Source organism: Tachysurus fulvidraco, chromosome 24 (assembly GCF_022655615.1).
Source record: "Tachysurus fulvidraco isolate hzauxx_2018 chromosome 24, HZAU_PFXX_2.0, whole genome shotgun sequence".
NCBI lineage: Eukaryota > Metazoa > Chordata > Actinopteri > Siluriformes > Bagridae > Tachysurus > Tachysurus fulvidraco.
Window position 1 is genome coordinate 9,023,914 of NC_062541.1, and position 14,549 is coordinate 9,038,462.

Genomic DNA, 14,549 nt, shown 5'->3' on the forward strand with positions numbered 1-14,549 from the left:
ACATCACATGTTATAAAGTCACTGGAGAAGATAGTCCTAAAGAACCTAAGAACAACAATTGAACAATTTCTTAATCCCTTGCAGTGTGTTCACCCTGTGCTATCATCTTCCTGCTGAACAGAGCTTACACCCACCTTGAGGAGACAGACAACACTGTAAGAATCATGTTTTTTACTTCTCCATTGCTTTCAACACAATATAACCTGCACTGCTGACTGATAAGCTACAGGTCATGTACATATATGCTCCTCTGGTGATGATGTCAGAGACAGTGTTCTGCAGCATCACCTTTTGTGGTCGACCTGTGAGATACTTGATAATCCCACAGGCGACCACAAAAGGTGATGCTGCAGAACACTGTCTCTGACATCATAGTTTGCAGCAAAGGGGAGCCTCAGGGGACAGACCTGTCTCCCTTTTCTGTATACACTCTGCACATCAGAGTTCAGACACTGCTCACAGTCCTGCCATCTGCAGATGTTTTACAATGACTCTGCTGTCATAGGCTTTGTCAAAGACAAAATGGTGGTAGATTTTAGGAAACAGAGACTCCCCAAACACAATAAGCATTATGGGCTCACAGGTTGACATTGTGCACAACTATAAGTTTATGGGTGTTTATATAGACAACAAGCAGGAATGGACCACTGTACAAGTAAGGTCAGAGTCACTCGTGCTTCTTCAGAAGAATCAGGTCTTTTAATGTCTGCAGAACCATGCTGCAGATATTCTATCATTCAGCGGTAGCCAGCATAATCTTATAGCATATTGCATTTCTATTTCATTTCTATTTATTTCTCTTGTGTAATCTAAAGCACTGTGTAATCTGTGTAATCTCTGGCAAAGAATTTCCAATAAAGTTCTATCTTATCTTGTCTTATCTTATCTTATCTTGAATTAAATTGTGAAACAATATAAATTAGTAGTTCTCAATTTGTGAATAAGTTTTGGCTCCTTTTGCCAATGACGTAACCCAAGTTAGATTGATTGCTGAAGGGAATCTGATATTGACATGAGTGATGGACTGATGAATAGTGTAAATGCAGAGATTAATGTGTCTGTGTTTTTTTAAACCTATACCCTGATTCCTTACACAGTTTCATTTCCAGTCTCGTTTGCCTGCCTCCATATTCAAGGTTCTGTTTACTTCCTGGTTTTCTCTCTCACAGTTTTGTCTATACTAATCAATTTAAAACAAGTTTTTTATTTTATTCATCTATGTCTTGTTCTGTGGTTATCACGGCATGTTTACAGTTTATGTCTGGAATAAAGAGCTTGCTCAGAGATTATTCAATTTAGTAGAATAGTAACAAATTACAAACATACAGTACATAGTGTTATTGACAGCAATCAATAAAGAAGGTTAATTGTTTTCTAAACTGACATGCTTAGTTAACAAGCTTCTTATAGGAACAGCTGGCCAAGGGTGTTGAAATTAGATGTTCCATTAATATGTCCACTTGAAAGATAAATATTGTCAGAAGTAAAAAAAAAAAAAAAAGTTTTAAATCTTCATGCTGGCACACAATGAAGAACACAGTGCTAGCTCATTTGAAACATCTGCCCTGAGCATCTCGATTGAATCAGTGCATCATGCTAGGGACAATGTTAGGTTGTTTTCTCTGCTGGCTTGATTTTTCTCTCTTTTTTAAACTCTAGTCCAGGTCAGGCAGCTAGTAAATCCGTCCCCACAACAGGCCCCTTAAGACAAGACTCTTTCTGTTGGCCATTTCCATGGAAACCAAGCAACTAACTTGAGGAGGGACATAAAAACCTGCTCTGTGGAGAAAGGAGGAACACCTGCCACCTCTACAAATGTACGCTCAGAGACACACTGTGCATTTACACATCACACAAAACACACTTTCACAGGCTCCCAGTAAAATCGACACATCTGTTCTAGCTTACATTAATGACCATTTATTAGTGATTTGTTATTCTGTTTATATTTGCACTGTGGTGATGCCATGATGCAAGTGCAGAGAGAACAGATGTCTTAGCACTGCTTTCCATAAGCATGGAACAAACAGATGAGGTTTCCACTGGCTATTTATATACACATTAATAATTAAGGTATCAGTGTTCTTAGTATATATCTTTGTTCAGAATTGGAATACTGCACAAAAGGAACTAATGAATTTATGGAAAATTGAAATTCAATAAAGATGATTCGCCTCACTCTCCCTCCATTTAACCTTGTCCATAAATGTTAAGCAAGTGTCGGCAAAGGGTCAGCACATGAATGATTGCAAGCAGAGGGTTCTGGAAAGTACCGGGTGCTCATGTGCTCTATTCATTAACAGTATTAATGATTAACTGAGGTGCCATTGTCTCACCCCAGCTGTCTACTGTTTATCCAGGTCTTAGGTGCCAGGTCTATGGCTTCTACAGGTTTCCTTTCTGTGTTTTGAAACTGACAGTTGTGGAAAAAGTACCGCATATTTTGCAATGTCACATTTATTGTAATGTCGAATTTTGTTGCAGGAGACTTGATTTCTATGAAGTATGTATAATGGTGTAGCATTATTATTACAACTGTACTTAATAAGACTCGCAAGCCAAATTTAATTGTTGCATTGTGGTTTAGGTTTATAGCATATATATATATATATAGATATATAGATATATATATATATATATATATATATATATAATATATATATATATATATACACACAATATATATATATATATATACACTATATATATATATATATATATATATATATATATATATATATATATATATATATATATATATATATATATACACACATTTTATTTATTTGTTTGTTTATTTATTTATTTTTTCAGAGGCTGCTACTACTGTATGTATAAAGAAGTGGCTAAAAGGAACTGATGATGATAGCGATGTTGATTATGTTTTAATAACTTTCGCTATTAGAGACCTTGGTATTAGCAATCTATTTTGTTCTGGCTTATTTTGGTTCACACTTTCACTTACCATGTAATTTCACACTTGCATTGACCATACTGTGAAACTTCATGAGCTTAATGTCATTAAGTCACATTTCCTGTATATTGTAGCCACAATTCCGTATATCATTCTTGCTTTTCATTAACCCTTAAGAGAACAAAAGGAGCATTTTATGTATACAGGACAAGTATTTTGTCATTAAAGCTCCTGTCATTTACACTTTGGATCTGTTTTTTTATTTGGCAGCCATAAAGAGGCTGTTTCAAATACATCTGGAAATTATCAAAAAATGAGAGGTCTCAGTCAAGCTTTCTCTTCCTCTTTACATAAAAACACATATAGCAGGGTTTGAGTGCACTAAAAAGAACTGCACTTGTTCTATAGATGGTATTCAGTGATACTTCAATAAAAAATTCTGATGTCATGTATTAGATTCAAATTGCAATAACCCTTAACTCTTTTTCTTGATGACTAATTGATATTGACGCTATTAATTTGTTTATTAGAAAAAACGTCTATATTAATAAATCCTTGCTAAGTGATTTTTTTCTTATTCTTGCTGATGGACATTTGGCCTGCGCTGTTCACAGAAATGATCCCCCATTGACAGTTTAGTGCTGGCATAAAAAAAAAATCATGTTCAAAAATGTTTGTTCTTTGGGCAAAAAAAGGAAAGCCAGTTATTATTACTTATTTAAGAATGTGTCTTAAGAATAGGCTGTATAAAACAATACAAATTATTAGATAAACCTTTTACATTAAATACATAAAATAAATAAAATTTGTCAAATCAGCTATGAATTTCTGAACTGAGTAAAAAACAGAGTAGATGTTAGCATACTATATAATGCATTTTATGCCATTGTCTGTATTCCAAATAATCTTGAAAAGACCAGGCAAATGCTTTAAAGTAGTAAAACAAATGCTTTACCACGCAGACTCACAAACTGTCCATAAATACATAGAACTGCAGTGTCTTTTGTCCTTTTTTGTTGCATTATTTATGTCACTATATAAAGCAGATTAAAGACAGTAATAAGCATAAGTGCTGCATAATCAAATAAAGTAAATATGAATTTGAATAAAGAATGATTCAAATGTTTGATAAAATGCATTCAGGGGAATATTGAAAACTGCATAAAATCATTCAAATCATTAGCTCATTTAATGTAGATTAATAAATATATAGTGAATGTTCAGTATAATCAAAAATAAATCGAACCGTATCATATATCATAGATTTAAATCTATATCTAATAATAAAAAATAGGTATTCTTCTATTATACGTAGGCAGGATCTCTCTCTCCATGTAAACATCAGTATAATTTTAGCATCTCAAACATTTTTGATAATCCAAGTCAATTCCCAGTCAGTTTTCATTATATTATATAGTATTTTTGCATTGATATTGAAATTTCATCTTTTTAGTATGTCTTTCACTATCCTTTCTTTCTTTGTGTGTGTGTGTGTGTGTGTGTGTGTGTGTGTGTGTGTGTGTGTGTGTGTGTGTGTGTGTGTGTGTGTGTGTGTGTGTGTGTGTGTGTGTGTGTGTGTGTGTGTGTGTGTGTGTGTGTGTGTGTGTGTGTGTGTGTGTGTGTGTGTGTGTGTGTGTGTATGTGTGTGTCAGATCAAATTCTACCTGATATTCTTGACTAATACTTGGTGATAGATCAGAGTGTTTGTGCTTCAGTTGCTGGTCCAAAATGTCTGGCGTCTTTTGCACACTGTCTATGTCAGCTGCATATCCGGAAATTCTTTATTACATCATCTGGGTTGTAACATAGCCTCCCAGCAGACACGTGAGGGGACCCACATCACAGAGTGTGTGTAGGCATGTGTCTGATTCGATTGTACCCAACTGAGACAAATTGCATAGTTAACTCATGTATTACACCTCCAGGAATGGAGCATAGTTCATCAACCCAACACATCCCTCCAAACATAATCTGTTCTACCTCAAACATCTAGGACATACAGTAATGCTGCTTTAAACACACTAGTGCTTCAGAAAAATGTTAAATAGGTCTGCATCTAGTACAAACATTCATTGTAAAAACTTTCAATAACTATTATTAAGTGAAGAGTTACTGCATGTCTCTTGTTATTCACAACATGTGGAGACATATGCTACACCTACAAAGAGAGGATACAAGTGTTCTCTAATAAACCTTTGCTTTTGTTAACATTGTTTTCGATATTCTTTTAGCATTCATTTTAGTTTTGGTTAGAATACATGAAAGATTTTATTTTATTCAGTTCCTAAATTTAAATATGTATATGCTACACACACCGTTTATCAAAACCAAAACTGATTATTCAGTATAAAGACTAAAATACTCCCACTCTTTATATACCATTACAGTCAGTTTCACTTCCAGTAATCATTACTTTTCTTGCTTATTTTTATATATTTGGATCTGTTTTAATAGTTTCATGAATAGTTCTGGTTTATTTAAATATCCCTGCTATATTGCAAATAATGTGGTTTATATCAGGGTCTGGGAAGGAGGGTGTCTCATACAGGTCTGTATGAACAGAAACAATACTGTGAACCATACAACAGTGACATCATACAAACTCCCAGCATGGTACTTTACTGCTGGTAACAAGAAAGCCTGCTGCAAAAGCCCCCTTTCAGAACCCCACCAAAGATTGACAAGATGAATTAGCTCAGAGTGAAGCTATATGTATATTTAGAAGCATTCAGTGTGAGTTGGAAGAAGCAGACACAAACATGTTGACTAGAACCCACATGTAGATGTACACATATGCTATCGCTCAGTAAGTGAGACTCCAGGTTAAGACAGTTGTGTGGGAGAGAGAATGGAGCGAGACGCCTTAGCAGGATTTGACATCCTTGATTTCCTGTCATTGCTGGTAGTCACATGCCAAGTGCGTAGGCGAGCTAGCTGAGTGAAAATGAAAGGCGTTAAAGGGGCAAGGCTGCAGTGTAGTCATCTTAACAAACTTAAAGTCACACACATGCACACACACTCCTGCTTTGACTGTCCCAGTGGTGAGGAGATGAATAATGCTGATACATATTCACTTTGAAACAAGCAAACAAGTCTAGCAGAGACTGCTGTGAAAGACATATGTATGTCAGCAAATTTAACCCAGTAGTGCACTCATCTCATCAATGCACACTTACACCATGACTCTAACCACCTATTGTGAGCTTTTCTCTAAAGCAATTCATCTCATAAATCTTCCTTAGAGTATTCAGAAACTGAATGGAACAAAACAAATTTCACATCATGGTTATAAGTCTTATAATAAGCATATGTCCATTAGGCTCTTGAACAGAGCTTTTTTCAAAGTGCTCTAGTGCTAGTGAAGTGAATTTAAATTTTATTGAATTTATCACCTCAATCGAAATCCACTATATCTGTATCTCTCCTGTTTTCCTGTTTCAATTAGGGGTGGAGCTAATTTTCAGGATGAAAAAATGACAAAGAAGCTGAAGATTAAGGAACTATTTGGCTCCACTACAGAAATTTATCACAGCTTCAGAATATATCTTAGAAATTATATGATTAGGAATATGCTTATATCTGCTTATATGATTTTAGATTGCACCCTTAATTATGACAAAGAGATCAGTGCTGTGCACCATGAGTAAATGTTAACCCGACTGAAAGTGAAGCTGAACAGAGGAATTTTGGGGGAATCTCAAGTCCATGATATAAAGCATGGTTGAACACTTTGGCCTGTGCTTTCACTTTTAATGAGAAGAAAGGAGTATTACACATCTGCTGTGTGATTAAAAAAAAGAACCAGCATGATCAGAATGATCAGAGACTTTGTGGCTCATGGTATGCCAGAGGGTCACTATGCCAGAGGCAGCTCAATAAAAGGGGAGATCTTTTACACCTGTCAGGAAATATGACTTCTTGACAAGTTTTATCCTGCACAAATTTCCCCTTCCCCAATTCTTCTTCAAAATATCAACTGTCTTAAAAGCAACATGTCTGTGCTTTGCATATGGAATACCTACAAATACATTCCATTCCTTAGAGATTAAAGCTACTATTCAGTATTTATTGTGGATGCTCTGGCACCTTTTTTTTTTTTGGACCAAGTATGTCAGACATGTTTTTGTTATTGTTGATGTTGTTGTTGCTGATACTTGAAAATACTTGCAATGATATACTTAGTATTAAGCAATCGCAAATTTTCTTTAGCCCTGGTAATGTTGGTTGCTTTTTTGTGTTGCTAGCAATGAACACCACTTTTATCTTTAAACTGTTGTGGCATTTAATCAGCAGATTTAATATAGACAGCAAGGTGGCCAATTTGAGTGTGCAAGCAGTATCAGCAAGCATAGTCATTAATACTCTGGGAAAATAGAGCATGCATCCCTCAGTGCTTAGTGCTTGCAAAACTGAAGTGCTCTAACATATAACAGTTTCCCTGCATATCCATGCATTTTAAAGGATCGCTCAAATCGGCCGCACTGGAGCTCTATATTAACTTTGAAATGCCATAAGGTGTCTTAAGCCATCAGGCTACTTGTATGCTGTATGGACGATGCTGTATTGCATCATATGGATAGTTCTGTAAAGCAAAGTTTGCAGTCTGCTTTACATTCATTGTGAAATATGTCTGGATCACTTTCACTTCTTGTCTGTACATTCGTGTGGATTGTACACTAGGTTTATGTCACAGAGTATCACATGGTATCAGATTATGATATTGGAACGCTGAGTTTAAATATGAGGGACATGATACGTGATATCAGTATTGTTATCAATATGTATAATATGCGCAACCCCTAGCTATGTTCGGTCTGTGTGTGTGTGTGTGTGTGTGTGTGTGTGTGTGTGTGTGTGTGTGTGTGTGTGTGTGTGTGTGTGTGTGTGTGTGTGTGTGTGTGTGTGTGTGTGTGTGTGTGTGTTTGTGCCTGTGTCTGTGTGGTCTAAGGGAAAGAGAAATCAAAGCTTGTATAGCCTTGAAACAAAAAATGTATTTGTTTATTTATTTTTTTGGTTGTTTGTTTCAAAAAAAGTTTATGAAAACAATGTCAGAAATTCCTATTATGGTCATTAATATATTAATTTATTACCTTTACTATACATTATTAGATTTTTAGTCCTCACAAGCAGAGTCCTTCCTTACAAGAGTGTTCCTATATCTTTAATCTTAAATGTTAATTTTATTATATATTCTGTATTAGATTTTTTTTGCTTATTCATAGCAAAATTTTTCAGCTCTTGTATTGTTCATTTAAATTAAATAAAATCTAACCCTCAAATATTTTGCCCACATCTGATTTTTTGTCTTTTTATTTTATTCTTTTATTGCTCTACATATCTAGTAGATGTATGACCAACAGTCAGTGTTCAGGCAAGAGCTGCCACAACACAAGTGTATTTGAGAAACATATAAAGTAAAAATGATTAAAGAAATGGGGAAACTAGTGCATGGTATCATAACCATTAGATGTGTCTGTTGTAACACGTTGCTCCCTGCTGCCTTATTAAGAAAGCTTCAGCTGGTCCAGAATGCAAAGTAAATCATTTCCATAGTCTCATTATCAGCATCATCATTATATCAGCCCAACAGCTGGAGTTGGTAGAATTTTTTTTATCTGCCATTTACTCATCTAAATTTAATTTAAAAATTGTAATTGTTACTTCAATGAGTCTTAGCACACCAAAATCACAAAATATACAAAAAACATTGTGATTGAGAATCTTTCATCCTGCAATATTCCCAAATTACTGCCTATATTTAAATTTAATGTGATACTACAATTGTATATAGTTTATCATCAATGAGAAAAAGAAAATGGAAAAAGAAGGTAATCAAAAATAGAACAATATGAGGCAAATATAATTGTTAGAATTACAACAACATAAAAAAATTAATTTAGAATTTACAGACTAAATGGCATTCCTCTGACGACAGAATGAATTTTTCAGAGAGGTTAAAAGGCTTGTTCTTCTCAGAAAATTTTAGACAACATACTTCCAGTGTATAGATCAACACAATATTATTTGAATTTGCAATTTTAATTATGTAAATAAACCATACATAATTTAGAATATATAAGTAAATGAGTGAGGTTTTTAAATTTTTAGAAGCTCATTTTTTAAAATATATTTTTAAAATATATACCAGTACTTGGTATGTGTCAGAATATTTATTTCCTCTGTCTTCTCTATAATTTAGTTATAGACAGTTCCCACCCATCAGGCAGCTCTATCTCACAACAGCTATCAACCAACCGCAAATTTTAAAACTGCTGCTTATGTGTTCTCTGGGGGCTACCTAACACCCTCGGAGGAAAGTGCTATCCACCCACTTCTGCATGCATGAGCTCACATACTCCCATGAATAGCTAGTGATATTGTGGGGTCCCAGACACAGATGGCTCACCAATATTCAAATTTCTAAGTTCAATATGATAAGGGGAATGCAACTTTTTCAGTAAGTGTTACTGGAGAGAGGAAGAGGAAGAGGAAGAGCTACTTTATGAAAAAATTGAGCAGATGAGGAAGAGTTAAAGATACTAGGTGAAGAGTTAGAGCTACAGGAGGAAGAATTAGAGGAAATCTACAGGAGGCAGAATTAAAGCTTGAGTGACAGGAGGAAATATTAGAGCTAGAGCTACAGAAGGAAGAGAGCGACCTAGAGTGACAGGACCAAAGTGTTACAGCTAGGTCTACAGGAGGGAGATCTAGAGCTAGAGTGACAGGAGGAAGAGTTAGAGCAAGAGTGAAGGAAATATTTGGACTAGAGCAACAGGAGGAGGATTCAGAGCTAGAGCTAGAGGAGGAAGAGTTAAAGTTCATAGAGGAAGTGGTACTACTGCAGAAGAAACACCAGCAAGCCAAGTGATAGTGATTGTTTTTTTTACAGCAGCAGCAAAAGTAAAGCATAAACTAAAATAAAAAAATAAATAAATAGAATGATTTTGCTTGCCAGAAAAGTTTTAGGGCTCCCATTTGGGCAAGAGTGAGCAAGCAGGTATGAAGCTCAAAAGATAAACAATTACCAGGTTCATTAATATGAACAAACAGTATATATTAATTTATCCTTAGTATCTTCCCTGTCAGGGTCACAATTGTTTAAATTAGGCAAGAGAGAGAGAGAGAGATAGAGAGAGAGAGAGAGAGAGAGAGAGAGAGAGAGAGAGAGAGAGAGAGAGAGAGAGAGAGAGAGAGAGAGAGAGAGAGAGAGAGAGAGAGAGAGATTTTATACTGTAGTAAATAATTGGTTAAAAATATCATAGGAAAGTAGAAACAAAATAATTGTAGAAATTGGATTTAAAAATGGTCCCATACATATTAAGTTCAAATTCTGAGGTTGTGGAACTGTCAGAATACTGGCATTTCTACCTTTAGGTTTTTCCCCAAAGGATTTTCCAGTGTTTCTGAAGGACATAGTGGAATAGTTAATAAGAAAAGTGAAAGTTAAAAAAGAAAGAAAGAAAACAAAAACAAAGGGAGAAAGAAACCATGGTTTTGGCCATGTAAGTTTAGGATATTTCATAAATAAAGATTTTCTTATTTTTGCTGAACATATTTTGTTCAAATATAATAAAATTAATTAATAGTTTTGCTTGCAAATAGCACTGATGGCCTAACTGTGTGCAGAGTTTTGACAAATTTACTGGAAGTGACTAATGGAACATAAACTAGAAAAATCTAAACATTTTAATAAAATGACATGAGGAAATATTTTTAATTTGTCCCTCAGACACTCAGAAATCCATGTCTACAATTTATATGAGTTTCCATGCCATCTTCATTTTTCACGTGTGTGTGTGTGTGTGTGTGTGTGTGTGTGTGTGTGTGTGTGTGTGTGTGTGTGTGTGTGTGTGTGTGTGTGTGTGTGTGTGTGTGTGTGTGTGTCTGTGTGTCTGTGTGTGTGTGTCTGTGTGTGTGTGTGTGTGTGTGTGTGTGTGTGTGTGTGTGTGTGTGTGTGTGTGTGTGTGTGTGTAGTCAGGCCTGAAGATCTGCCTCAGAGACTGACTGTTGCAGAGTCACAGTGGCCTCTTTCCAGCCTCTCCTGGCTCAGGCCACATCTTTCCATCCTGCACAGTGTCAGTGTGGAGGAGCTGAGCTCCACACAAATGGCACAGCGAGTGTCATGCAGTTCAAACCACTGAATAAAATACTCCTGAGTAAACCTAATGCATTTGGCCTGTCAAACTCACCAACTCCACAACCTTAAATTAACCCTTCAAACTCCCAGTGTTTTGGGTTCAGTGGATTATGTACATTTTTCACTCCTGTAACAAGTTTCACTGACATTGCAGAATAATATAAATTCTGACTTGTTACTTATTCCACTTAATGCATATTCAAGGCTAACATTGTTTGATTATATGCCGAGTATGTGTCCATCTTGTGCCTAGTTTTTTTTGTTTCTTCACTTTTATAAATGCAAACAGAACCCCACTGCTTAAGGCATTCACTACTTATATGTTACAATGCTGCCATCTAGAGGATAATAGTGTAAATGCTTGTTGGCTGACAATAAAATGTTTAAACCTATTCTGGAAATCTGTTTAGCATAAACGGCATAATATATGTCAGTTTTAAATAAAGAATTTTAGCATTCATCATTTTAGCATTCAATAAAGCATTCACTTGTATAATCAGAAAATGTGAATGTAGTAGAGATTAGATATAGAATATCTTTATGATCTGTATAATCACCATAGATAATAATTTCAACATTTTAATGCAAAACTCACTTTATTGTAAATAATAATAATAATAATAATAATAATAATAATAATAATAATAATAATAATAATGTAATGAAATGTATTCTTTCTTTCTTAAAACATTCGCAGTTAATGTAAAAGATTATGTAGGATACAAATGATAATACAGTTGTGCATCATTTCATTTTAGCTTCATGCAGCTTGTCACAATTTTTGTTGATTAGTATTGTGTCTTATTGTGGATAGGAGGAGAAGACAGAAGCAGGTGCAGACTTTTATTGTGAACAGTGAAATTTTCTTTATTGTGAAAAAACTACCTTTACATTTACATTTACATTTACATTTACTGCATTTGCCAGACACACTTATTCAGAGTGACGTACAAAAGTGCTCTTAAGTCTCTACCACTGAATACATTAACACTGGTTCACCAGGTTACAGACTAAAACTGTGAGCAGAAACAAAACAGGAACAACATTCAGGGTATGAACTAGACTATGGCAAACAGAGCTACATACAAACTCAGCATCAACAACATGACAACATTACACACAGTTACGTTCGCAACCCGGTTCCCTGAGAAGTGAACAAGACACTGTGTCATGGCTAAAGTTATGGAAACTCACCCTGGGGAAGCGGTGTCTGAAGTTATATGTGAAATCAGGTCACTAGCCCTGTAAGACACAGGACCCAGACGTGGAGTCCAGGTCGCTCATATCAGACAATATTGAGGGGAGTGGCATCTGCTCCGCACAGACTATCTGCTGGTCCTCTCCTTTTCTCTCTGTATACCCCCTCTCTTGGTAAAGTTATGTGTTACATGGGTTCTCTTACCACTGCTATGCTGATGATACTCAACTTATCTCTTCCTTCCCACCCTCAGATACATCTTTTGTTTGGATATCAGCATGTCTGGCGGACATATCATCATGGATGATGACTCATAATTTGAAGCTCAATCCTAGTAAAACTGAACTGCTGACCATCCCAGGTGATTTGTACCCAGGTCATGATCTTGCAATATCCCTGCATAACATAATCTGATCTCCCCTTCAGTCACAGCTTGCAACCTTGGGGTAATCATGAACAATCAACATTCCTTGCTAATGTGACACACTAATGCCGGTTCCTTCTCTACAACATTAGGATTCTGCCATTTTTGTCCACACAGGCTGCTCAGGTACTTGTTCAGTCTATTTGTCATTTCAAGACTGGGCTATTGCGACTCAATGCTGGCAAGTCTATGAACACAATTCGTCCTCTGCAAATTATCCAAAATGCAGCTGCACGACTTTATTTCAACCTGCCTAAGTTCTCAGATACCACCCAGATGCTGGGCCTCCTACACTGGCTTCTGGTAGCTGCATGCATTAGGTTCAAAACACTGATGCTTGCCTGCAAAGCCAAAAACGGACCAGCTCCCTCTTACCGCAAAGCCCTCGTCACTCCTCGCAACACACCTTGCAACCTCAGAGCTACCAGCATTGCTCAACTGGTCCCACCATCTCTCAGGGTAAGAGGTAGGTATACAACAACACTCTTTTCTGTTGGTGGTTTTTGAGGTGGTGGAATGAACTTCCCCTAGGGGTCCGGACAACTGAGTTACTGGCTACTTTCAAATGACGGTTGAAGACCCACTTCTTCATGCAATACTTGAACTAGCACTTTCTCCCCTGTTTATTGTATGTGTGTATATTTAAAATAAATAAATAAATAAAACTTTGAACAGTGCTTTAGGCTCATGGTATCTGAAGTCTGTAACCTAGTGAACCAGTGTTAATGTATTCAATGATAGAGACTTAAAAGCACTTTTGTACGTCGCTCTGGATAAGGGTGTCTGCCAAGTGCTGTAAATGTAAAATGGAAATGGAAATGTTTAGGTTATAGAATCTGATATGGATGTGCAGAGTGGACCTACCCACTGCAATACAAATATCCTGAACAGGAACACCCCTAGCCAGAGTGCTGGACTAAGGGATACCCTTAGTGGAGTGAGCCACACAGCGTGCCTCATGGGCCTGGAAGATAGCCACCACTACCCAGCACAAGGCACTGTTTGTGGCCTGGATTGTGTATTGTTACGGCCACCTAAGCAGACATAAGTGCTGAAAACCCAAACTGGGCACAGTAGATGCAGTCTCTCCTGCAGAAAGACTGGATGACTGGCCATGACCACTATCCTTAAATAAGGAAAAATTATTTTGTATTATCAGTAATTATTTACAAATAAATGGCAATGTTTAACAATTTCATCCTTTCAGGGTATACAAACTTTTGAGCACAACTCATCTTCTTCTACTTTCGGCTTTTCCCTTTAGGGTATCCACAGCGAACCTATCTGTTTCCATCTGTTTCCACCTAACTCTAGACAGTTGTTGATTTCTCTGGAATATCTCCTCTCTCCTCTGTCCATTAGCACCTATAGGTACAAACGGTAGGGGTAGTCCATCAGGGGGGGGGGGAGCTAAAACTAAAAAAATACATAAACAGTCTTTTCAGAATGTTAACAGACCTTATAGAATATGCAATTCCCCCATTTTCTGTTTCATCGCCTGCTGAGGGGGATGCTAATCTAAGCCATGTACCAAAAGCATACAATCTCACTATTCACTGATGATAGGAACTTATGAATTGTTGTTTTATCTATGAAAGACAGCAGTCAATGTAAAAAAATTACAAAAATTAATTACATACCACACATACCTCTTTTTTTAAATTTGGGTTTTCTAACAAGCAACATTAGCACAATGCTAGCCAGGTATTTATCTCTTTTTTAAGGGTATAAATACACATACTAAATCCAAAGGATATAAATCCACCTACTTAAGCATTAAAGACCTAATTTTGACAAACTTTGACTAGTCCTTCTTAATTCACCTTTAAATTGTGACAAAGTGATACTTGTGTGTGGCCTGGAAATGTTTATTAGT